This window comes from Triticum dicoccoides, chromosome 6B (assembly GCF_002162155.2).
Source record: "Triticum dicoccoides isolate Atlit2015 ecotype Zavitan chromosome 6B, WEW_v2.0, whole genome shotgun sequence".
NCBI classification, from domain to species: Eukaryota; Viridiplantae; Streptophyta; class Magnoliopsida; order Poales; family Poaceae; genus Triticum; species Triticum dicoccoides.
The window spans coordinates 595,020,627-595,031,889 of record NC_041391.1 but is presented as its reverse complement, the minus strand read 5'-3'; the positions used below and the strand labels follow the sequence as shown (position 1 = coordinate 595,031,889).

Sequence of the window (11,263 nt, the reverse complement as noted above, 5' to 3'; positions counted from 1 at the left end):
TTATGCCAAACCACTAAACAAGGATGCCAAACACACATGCTTGTCTTTTTGAGGAAAAAAATAATTAATCCATAGTTTCAGTTACAAAACCCACAATCTCTTGAATGACATGATCGACAAACAATTAGGGGGATTGGGCAGCAACGTGGCAACACATGCACGGAATCACATTATGTGTAGGCAAGAACAATCACGAAGCTGTGACTAATCGATGAAAAAGGCACTGCATGCCTTGTGGCCCCCACAGCCGCTCCAGCCACGCGTGCGCCTCCGCTGCTGGTCGCATGCCACGGTGAGCAGCCACTCAAGGAAATGCCTCGTGAGTGTGGGGCTCGGCTGCCACTCCTCCGGACTTCCAAATCCACTACTGGAGCCCCAATGGCTGCCGCCGGAGATCTCAAGTCAGAGTACCGCCAGGTCCAGCTCAACCGCCGCCACGAACACCGAGGTCAGCCAGCCCCATCCCCCTCCCCCGCGTGGTGAGTTTGTAGCCCGAGCTAACCAATGGCTTGCTCTGAATCAGCTTGTTGCGACCCAGTCCTAGTGCCTCTGGCCATGGAGCAAGGGAGTCCGGTGAAGGAGCTATTGTACCATGGCAACGGTCATGTGTCTCAGAAAGATCAGGATCCTCCATCCATCTGAGCAAACACAGTCCACCTTCCAGATCGAAGTTATTCTGTCGATTCTGCTATTTTTTTCAAGACATGGAGTCGTGCCCGAGGAAAAAGGTGGAGACCTTCGAGGAGAAGCCGATTGAAGAAAATTTCTACTTGTGTACTGAGGTATTTTTTGGTCCATACAGTTCTATGATCAATCGATTGTTTCCTTGCAGGTGTTAAGTGGATACAGTGCACATTGCACACTACTTGCATCTTGATTCGTTGCAGGTGTCAAGTGGATACAGTGCACATTGCACACTACTTGCATCTTCGCAGTTGAAATTGAGCTCAGTGAAAACTAACTACATTTGAGCAGTCCAAAAGGTAATAGAGGAGAAATAATAGTAGTCTGTGTTTTGTTAGGTGCGTGTTTCATGTCAATGCTTGTCATATACAAATACATATTGGTATTGCATACATGTGCTTCAGTTAGCACATTTGCTCCCATGTTACCACTTGCCACTCAGACCATGTGTCTTGGACTCTTGGTCCTTGAGTGCAAAGGAAAAAAGGACACAATTCATCAAATTGTAGTCCTGAAGCAAGTATACTCTTTGCTATAGAAAGTTCATCAATTTTTCTTCAGTCCACAATGTCAAAAGAAAATATAGCGACACATAAGCCTGAAATTATCATAACTGTCTTAAACATATTGGAATATATTGAAACATACCACTATACCAAGCCTTGTTCTGTCAACAACAAGGACATAGAAAGATGTTCCTTCATTATGTAATAACTGAAACATATCAGCGTCACTCTATATTCCTAAACAAATAGTTCCTAAATTCAGTAATAACCGTTACTCTTAAATCAAGAATATTGATTAAGATAGTACGTATCTAGCTTCTACCACTGGGTAGCAAAAAAGGAGTGCAGATATTAGCATGAACCCAGGACTATACCCTCATATTTCCCTGATCTGTAGGTAGCTCTCTTGTCAACCCATTATATTTTGAGTCACAAATATTTTCAAGCATCAAGTAATTATTAGTTTCACTAGTACATAGTACAGTAGTAAGTAGCCAGCGGTAGTGCATGGCGGCACGCCACGCCATTAATGAACTATTTAGTTTTTTAACAATATTTGATGAGACGTCCCAAGACTTTATTCATGGAAAAGTAACTCATACAAGAAAATGGTACATCTAGTCAGCCATAGTAAGCCAATAGCAATAAACCAGTCACCCATAGTTCAAAGGAGTCTTGTGGCATTGTCACAAAGTACTCATTTACTCTTAGAAAAATGACACTGTATTTTTTTAATATTAGAAATTAGCTGATCCGACCTCATGGACCAAGTGTTCAACATGCAGCTGCTTACATACACTGAGAATACACATATACTACATACTGCATAGCTCACAACCATTGATGAGTGTTGTCACCACCCAGATCAGTAGCAGCAATAAACAATCCTCATTGGCCATAAATAAAATAAAACAAAACAAAAACATAAAATAAAATAAAAAATCCTGCATAGTCCACCCATTGTCGCATGCAAACTTGTCATATTTTTTTCTGAACCAAACCACCTATTAATGATGAAACTCCTCACATAGATGTATCCCTACAAATACTAAATCGAACTTAAGCCATATATAGAAAGTCACTAAGACCAATTGACATGCAACCAGCCAATATGAGAAAAGAAACACAGGTCAAGAAACCATTAGTCAGTGGGAATCGAAATGAAAGCCTATGCAGTCATTAATTGGCTCTCAGGAGGCCCAAATGCAACTTGCATGTAGATGAATGAAGCGAGATAGATAGCAAGTCCTAAGTTATAAACGTGTAAGATTATGAAGTTTTTCATATCAGTTCATTTTTAGATATATGCAAGAAGTTTTGTGGGTAAGAAAGTTTTCAGTAAGCTAAAGAGTCTTGTGCTTAGAAAGCTTATCTTCTGCAAGCGAGAAAGAAGAACCAAAACGCCACTGCTGCACCATAGAGGTAACCCTGCAATCGAGATGACATGGAAACGGGGCGTCGCCGAACCTGTGCCGATGGGGAGAAGTTATGCTGGTGAGACGATGTGTTGCATTGCTGCCAAGCCAATAACTGAGATGCTGGATCTGTAGTCGGCGAGGAAGAAAGAGCAGCTTCTATTTGTGCTTCCACCTTCCCACGTTGGTGTTCCATACGGTGAGTGGCAACTTTGCTAGCTCCTGCACTATTCATGCTTCCATATCAAGCACCGGCTGCAGGTCTGCTTGTACAGATCAGGGGCAGCAGCATTTGACTCCATAGTCCACAGGAAAAGGGCGTGGTGGAGACTGTGACTTGCTGCTGGGAGGATCTAGCGAGAGGGCGCAAAAAGAGGCGCCCGCTCCTAATGCGTCCTTGTTGCCGCTATCTGCTGCTGCTGCATGGAAAGGGAAAATTGGGAGATGCATCCTTGCTACCGCTACCTGCTCGACGATGGCGGCACACCCGCACTGGAGGATGACGCTGCTGTGGAGGAGTCGCGCGGGGCAGGGAGAGCCCGTGACCGGCAAGCAACCCAGGATAGAACCCCAGACACTCCATGGAGCCGCTGGCGGCGCTGGATCGGACACAACAGGGCAGAGCTCGGGAGGAGCGTCGGGAGAGAAGGAGCGGGGATGATGGCACCGTACACGGAGCGGGGTGTTTTTATAGAGCCAAATAGCGGCCAAGCGGTAGAACGGGATTTCACGGGATCCTTCGAGAGACCAGGAGAAATATCTGGTCCATCACCGAGGAGCTATCCACAGGAGTCTTCGAGAGAGAGAGTCAAAGAGGACATGTGAAAGGAACTGAAAGGAGAGAGCTACACGCGTCATACAGACGCTTCCTGCTGCTGGGATTTTTACTCGAGACAAGTTTGACTGGTAGATGGTCAAAGCGGTGGGGGTAGAATGTGGCAAATGAAGAGACGCTCACATGTGTCATTTTAACAGCAGCAGTAAAAAAATTCAAAAAAACCAGAAAATTGAATCCCTTACGGGGCTAGTCTTCTTAGTATATGCCGTAATTTCTTTATTTTATAGTCTAGGTTTTTTTTATTCACGATGCTGCAGTTATTTTACTGTATATATATCCTGTCTTCGCAGTAAACCGGCCAAACCGTAAAATTACGGTACATAATCGGGCCGTCATGCAATCACGATGTATGATCCGCATCATGGGCCCCGTCATCTTGGTCCGTTAAAAGGCCTTAATGTAAACTGGTCCACTAGTATATTCGGGTCTTTAATAGGCCAAGTAAACCGCCGACCCTCTTTTCGCAAGAAAACTCAATGGGCTTTTAGGAGGCTGAGAAGTAAGTTGGGCCTGAAACGTGCCGAACAGCTCACAGGCTGGCAGCAGCCCAAAATGGACCCCGACCCATGATTGTGCGAATCAAATCATGGGCTTTTAACACGACAAAATTGTCTCGGTCCTTATTTGGCCCAATGAGATTATCGGCTGCGAGCAAGCCGGATGCAAACCGGGCCGTAGTTAGGCCCAACTATATGACGAGCTTTTAACATGCCAAATTTAATATAGGGCCAAAATGTTAAACGGGCCCTTAATAGGCCAAAACTAATATCAGGCTGAATTACTAAATGGGCCTTTAGCAAGTGGGCCCAAAAGCATAGCATCCAGTTGACGGGCCGAATCTGATACGAGCCATAATTTAGCCCAAAGCGTCTTAAAGGGCCGAACCTGATCTGGGCCATAATTTGGCCCAGAACGTGGTAGGCTTTTAACGGGCTGGATCTCATATGGGCCATTATTAGGCCCAAAACGTGGCAGGCCATTAACGGACCGGATCAATATGGGCCGACATTTGGCCCAAAACATGGGAGCCAGTTAATGGGCCGGCCTTCTAGGGTCCTCAAAATCTTGTGGGCCTACAGCTGGGCCGACCCATTAATGTCGGCAAAATCTCATGGGCCTTTAGCTGGGCCTGCCCATTATGATCTGCAAAAATCTTGTGGGCCTTTACCTGGGCCGGCCCATTATGGCCCACAAAAATCTTGCGGGCCTTTACCTGGGCTGGCCCATTATGGCCCACAAAAATCTTGTGGGCCTTTACCTAGGCCGGCCCATTATGGCCCGCTAAATCTTGTGGGCCTTTAGTTGGGCCAGCCCATTATGGTCCGCAAAATCTCGTGAGCCTTTAGCTAGGCCGGCCCATTATGGTCCGCAAAATCTTGTGGGCCTTTAGTTGGGCCGGCCCATTTAAACTTTATGGGCCATCTTTGGGCCGATCTAGGTGTCAACATAACATAGGCGCATCTCGCCCATTGGATGAGTGACACCTATGCCAACGCGAAGCTGACACATGTTTCTCTAGCCAATGAAGATTTTACACGTGGAAAATCCCCATTGGTTCGGGCTGTTAACGGGTTATCGGATCCAAAACCGGATCCGATAGCTTAACGACGTTCCGTTACGGTGGATGCCACGTGTCGGTCACTCTTGACGAAAGCACTTCTGTGACGCATGATTTATCGTCATGGAAGTGGACACTTCCGTGATGATAATTTTGGTAATGTCATGGAACACTTCTACGACAGCACATGTATGACTATCTTGATTCTGTCATAAAATCATCATGGATGTATATGCATGACAAAAAACGCGACCTACTGTGACAAACACATATCATCACGGAAGTGTATTTTTTTTGTAGTGGATTCAGAAGTGGAAGCGAGCAACGACGCAGGCGACTCAAGGCCGTGGTGGCGTGGCGGCTGACCACAAGGATGAAATAGCGACGGTGGCGCGAGGCACCGGGCGACTCGACTGGGTGGCTCTCCGCAAGGCTGAGACGGCGGTAGAGGCGCGAGGCGCCAAGTGACTCAGCCGTTTGAGGAGGCGTCCGGTGTGAAGCTTGCTCCAGCGGTTTGGCATAGACAGGGCAAGGCTGGCGATTTGAGCGGCTCTGAAGGCCGGGTAAGGCCACATCAGCGGGTTAGAAATAGCTAGTCGGCTCACTGAGGTATGGCAACTCATCGACGACGGCTTTCAGGCCACAACCGTATGTGGCCTTGACCTGTGACTCCTGGTAGTACATGAAGAACTTGATAACGTTGGCAGCCTGTATATATGCTGATCGATCTGACATACTCAGTAATTGATATGCTTGAGAGGGCGCAGGGATCTGTGATGTTCTTGCATTTTGATCGGACTCTGTAGTCCACACAGAGCGGTGACCAGCGTCGGTAGAATCAGCTTGGGCAATCATTTTTTTTCGTACACCGTGTATGAAACAACAATAATGGCAACTCGCGACCCGTGGTGGCAGAAGAGTCCGGGGCAATTCAACAGCAGCGGAGAAACGTTGGTGGCTTAGCACAGGGTCACGGGCATGAGACGAGGTCCGAGGCAGTGCCACATGAAGGCGGCCGACCATAGTCAAAAGAGTGCGGGGCGAGTCACCGCTAGAGGTCAAAGATGTAGCTCAGTGAACTGGCTCACCGATGGAGGCGACGCAAGGCTGGGCTCGAGGCCGCGCTGATTTGCGGCAGAGTCAGAGTAGTAGGTAGCAGCTCACGGCGGCTTGGAGTCGCGGCAGAGGGCCAGTCCGGGGCCTGAGGCGGGCGGATTGGTGAAGCACGACGGTGACTTGACAGAGGCCGGCGGCTCACAATGCAAAACGTGGTTGGGGAGGCGCTGACGGGTCAAAGTAGTGGTGCCGGTGATTTGGCGGTTTAAAGCCATGGCAGATGGCTGGTTGTTGACCTAGTGGCAGTTCAAACACGCGACAAAGGAGGCCAGCGGCGAGCTGAGGCGCGATGGCCGTGGTGGCAGAGGTCGGAACCAGCCGGAGCAGCGACGACGACTTCGGCGACTTGGTGATACAAGGGCGGCTCTTTCAAGGGCGGACGCGGCCGGGCGGCTCAGAGACCGACTTGTCGCAGCGCGAGGCAGCACTCGGAGATGGATGATGGAGGCCGACGGAACCGCACCGGCAAAGGAGGCCAGCGGCTGACCGAGGCAGTGGCGGCTCAAGGCTGCATTGGTGCGGCAGCTCTCCGCATGGATGAGATGGCTGCATAGGAGGATACCGGCCATAAAGACGACAGTGGGGCACCGGCAAGGGGAGGCCGGTTCGACGGCTATCGCAGGGGCGACTCGGTCCATCCGAGTCAAGGCAGCGGTCCTTGGCGCAAGTGCGGTCGCAACGACTTGAATGCAATCGGAGAAGGGTGTCAAGGCGCCGGCGACTTAAAGATGGTGGGTCAGAGGCGGATTTCACGGCGGCTCGGCGGGGGGAGGCACATCAGCAACCCACCGGTAAGCTCCTGGCCGAGGCGACCGCGAGTGAGGCCGCGAAGCAGCAGAGGTGGCTCGATGCGGTCAATCTAGGTCGGGGTCACTATCCGTTTCCGGGTCGTGATAATTTTTGACGAAGACAGGCCGGATTCCTTCTGAGACCCGGTATTGTCTGAACCAGTTTCTTTTATGTCGGTTTGTACCATATTGTTACACTGGAATCTCTCCTTGATGCTTCTTGAGTCTTCATGTGATGCATGAGAGTTGGCTTAATCAAAATTTGCTCTGATTAGAGCTCACGTACTAGAAGTAGTACATAGTATTATTCCAAAATCAATTAGATCTCGTAAACCTTGCAACTACTAGTACTTGACCGTAATTTCCGTGAGTGTAGTAGCAACAATGATTCAATCCTCTCTGGGGTTTGATGCAGATCCTTCCAACTGGTTCTTCTTCATCCAGAAATTTGTGAACTTCTCGATCCTTGGGTGAGATCCCTCCAAGAACTCAACACCACCGTGTGCGAGCCCCACGGTGGGCGCCAACTGTCGTGGAATTGACACGGAAGATGTCCTTAGTGTGAGGACTTAGTAGCGGGCCAACACATCTATGTGGTAGCTTGAGATGGGTTGAGCGGAATCGAGAGACGCAACATAGACAAGGATTTAGACAGCTTCGTGCCCAGGGAAACATCATCCAGTAATAACCCTACATGCTGTTTGTGGCTAGGTCTCATTATGATAATGAGGGAGTCGCCGGTAGCCGGCTCTTTGTGTCTAGCCCTAGAGATTGTTTCTTCTTGCTTGTCCCCTCTTGGGGTGCCCTACCCCTCCTTATATAAGTTGAAGGGGCGGGTTACATATAGAGTCCATCTCGGACTAAGACTTAAACTATTCTGACTTCTCATCACGGGCTTCTCTCCATGGGCTTCTTTAACATCTTGGGCTTCTTACAATCTGGCTTACAATCTGACTTACGGTCTGGCTTACCGTCTGGCTTACGATCTGACTTACCATCTGGCTTACCATCTGGCTTACCGTCTGGCTTAACATCTGTCGGCTTACATGACTGTGTCTACCGGCTTACATGACTGTGTCTGCCGTCTTACATGACTGTGTCTGCCGGCTTACATGACTGTGTCTGCCAGGTTACATGACTATGTCCGCCGGGTTACATGACTGTGTCTGCCGGCTTACAATGCTTAACTGTTCTCGCCGGCTTAACCTGCTTAACTGTTCCCGCCGGCTTATACTCTATCGGGTCACCAATGAAACATCCAATCCCAGCCGGGTCATATCTCCGGCCGGGTCATACTGCGGGGTATATCCCCTACATGGTTGATGTAGTCGAACGTCTTCGCGATCGAACCGATCAAGTACCGAATGCACGACACCTTCGTGATTTGCACACGTTCAGCTCGGTGACGTCCCTCGAACTCTAGATCCAGCTAAGGCTGAGGGAGAGTTCCGACAGCATGATGGCATGGTGACGGTGATGATGAAATTACCGGCGGAGGGCTTCGCCTAAGCACTACGATGATATGACCGAGGTGGAAATCTATGGAGGGGGGCACCGCACACGGCTAAAAGATCAACTTGATCAACTTGTGTGTCTGGTGCCCCCTGGCCACGTATATAAAGGAGGGGAGAGAAGAGGTGGCCAGCCCAAGGGGGGCGCGCCAGGTGTGGGGAATCCTACTAGGATTCCCTAGTCCAAGTAGGATTCGCCTCCTCTTTCCTATTCCTAGTAGGAGGAGGGAAGGAAGGGGGCGCCGTCCCCTCCTACTCCAATTCGGACAAGCCCATGGGGGGCAGCCACCCCTTGAGGCCCTTCTCTCCTTACTTGTACGGCCCATTAAGGCCCGTTACTTCCCCCGGCGATTTCCCGTAACTCTCCGGTACTCCGTAAAATACTCGAATCACTAGGAACCTTTCCGATGTCCGAATATAGCCTTCCAATACATCGATCTTTATATCTCGACCATTTCGAGACTCCTCGTCATGTTCGTGATCTCATCCGGGACTTCGAACAAACTTCGGTCATCAAATCACATAACTCATAATACAAATAGTCATCGAATGTTAAGCGTGCGGAGCCTACGGGTTCGAGAACTATGTAGACATGACCGAGACACATCTCTGGTCAATTACAAATAACAGAACCTGGATGCTCATATTGGTTCTAACATATTCTACGAAGATCTTTATTGATCAAACCACATAACAACATACGTTGTTCCCTTCGTCATCGGTATGTTAGTTGCCCGAGATTCGATCGTCAGTATCATCATACCTAGTTCAATCTCGTTACCGGCAAGTCTCTTTACACGTTCTGTAATACTTCATCCTGCAACTAACTCATTAATCACAATGCTTGCAAGGCTTATAGTGATGAGTGATACGTCTTCAACGTATCTACTTTTCCAAACACTTTTGCCCTTGTTTTGGACTCTAACTTGCATGATTTGAATGAAACTAACCCGGACTGACGCTATTTTCAGCAGAACTGCCATGATGTTGTTTTATGTGTAGAAAACAAAAGTTCCCGGAATGACCTGAAAATCCTCGGAGATAAGTTTCAGAAAATATAAAAAATACTGGCAAAAGATGAAGACCAGGGGGCCCACACCCTATCCACGAGGGTGGGGGGCACGCCCACCCCCTCTGGGCGCGCCCCCTGTCTCGTGGGCCCCCTGCAGCTCCGCCGACCTCAACTCCAACTCCATATATTCCGTTTCGTGGAGAAAAAAAATCAAAGAGGAAGTTTCATCACGTTTTACGATACGGAGCCGTCGCCAAGCCCTAATCTCTCTCGGGAGGGCTGATCTGGAGTCCGTTCGGGGCTCCGGAGAGGGGGATTCGTCGCCGTCGTCATCATCAACCATCCTCCATCACCAATTTCATGATGCTCACCGCCGTGCGTGAGTAATTCCATCGTAGGCTTGCTGGACGGTGATGGGTTGGACGAGATTTACCATGTAATCAAGTTAGTTTTGTTAGGGTTTGATCCCTAGTATCCACTATGTTCTGAGATTGATGTTGCTATGACTTTGCTATGCTTAATGCTTGTCACTAGGGCCCGAGTGCCATGATTTCAGATCTGAACCTATTATGTTTTCATGAATATATGTGTGTTCTTGATCCTATCTTGCAAGTCTATAGTAACCTATTATGTGTTATGATCCGATAACCCCGAAGTGACAATAATCAGGATACTTCTCGGTGATGACCGTAGTTTCAGGAGTTCATGTATTCACCATGTGTTAATGCTTTGGTCCGGTTCTCTATTAAAAGGAGGCCTTAATATCCCTTAGTTTCTGCTAGGACCCCGTTACCACGGTAGGGTAGGACAAAAGATGTCATGCAAGTTCTTTTCCATAAGTACGTATGACTATATTCAGAATACATGCCTACATTACATTGATGAATTGGAGCTAGTTCTGTGTCACTCTATGTTATAGCTATTACATGAGGAATCTCATCCGACATAATTATCCATCACTGCTCCAATGCCTATGAGCTTTTCATATACTGTGCTTCGCTTATTTACTTTTCCGTTGCTATTGTTACAATCACTACAAAACCCAAAAATATTACTTTTGCCACTGTTACCATTACTATCATACTACTTTCCTACTAAATACTTTGCTGCAGATACTAAGTTATCCAGGTGTGGTTAAATTGACAACTCAACTGGTAATACTTAAGAATATTCTTTGGCTCCCCTTGTGTCGTATCAATAAATTTGGGCTGAATACTTTACTCTCGAAAGCTGTTGCGATCCCCTACACTTGTGGGTTATCAATGAGTATTACCGAGAGGGCCCAGAGATACGTCTTCATAACACGGAGTGACGAATCCTAATCTCGATCAATGCCAACCCAACAAACACCTTCGGAGACACCTGTAGAGCACCTTTATAATCACCCATTTACGTTGTGACGTTTGGTAGCACACAAAGTGTTCCTCCGATATTCGGGAGTTGCATAATCTCATAGTCTGAGGAACATGTATAAGTCATGAAGAGAGCAGTAGCAATGAAGCTGTAACGATTGAAATGCTAAGCTAATGAATGGGTCATGTCCATCACATCATTCTCCTAATGATGTGATCCCGTTCATCAAATGACAACACATGTCTATGGTTAGGAAACATAACCAACTTTGATTAACGAGCTAGTCAAGTAGAGGCATACTAGGGACACTATGTGTTGGGGATATAGCTATTAGGTATGACCCGCCAGGAGGGGCCGGGTTATACCTATGGCGAGTCAAGATATGAAGCCCAGAACGACACTTCAAGATGGCGGTTCAGTTAAGGGCCCAAGCCCAAAGGCGATTCAAGGCCCGTAGAGATAAACCGCCATTTGTATATAAC

At 48.0% G+C, this 11,263-nt stretch overlaps 1 long non-coding RNA gene across 1 annotated transcript; it reads left to right on the top strand.

Annotated features, from left to right (window-relative positions):
• Positions 1–202: 202 nt before the first annotated feature.
• LOC119321989 lies at positions 203–2,532 on the top strand. Its single transcript, XR_005155328.1, has 3 exons — positions 203–448; positions 524–782; positions 888–2,532. It is a non-coding gene; the product is annotated as an uncharacterized LOC119321989 (long non-coding RNA).
• The last annotated feature ends 8,731 nt before the right edge of the window (positions 2,533–11,263 follow it).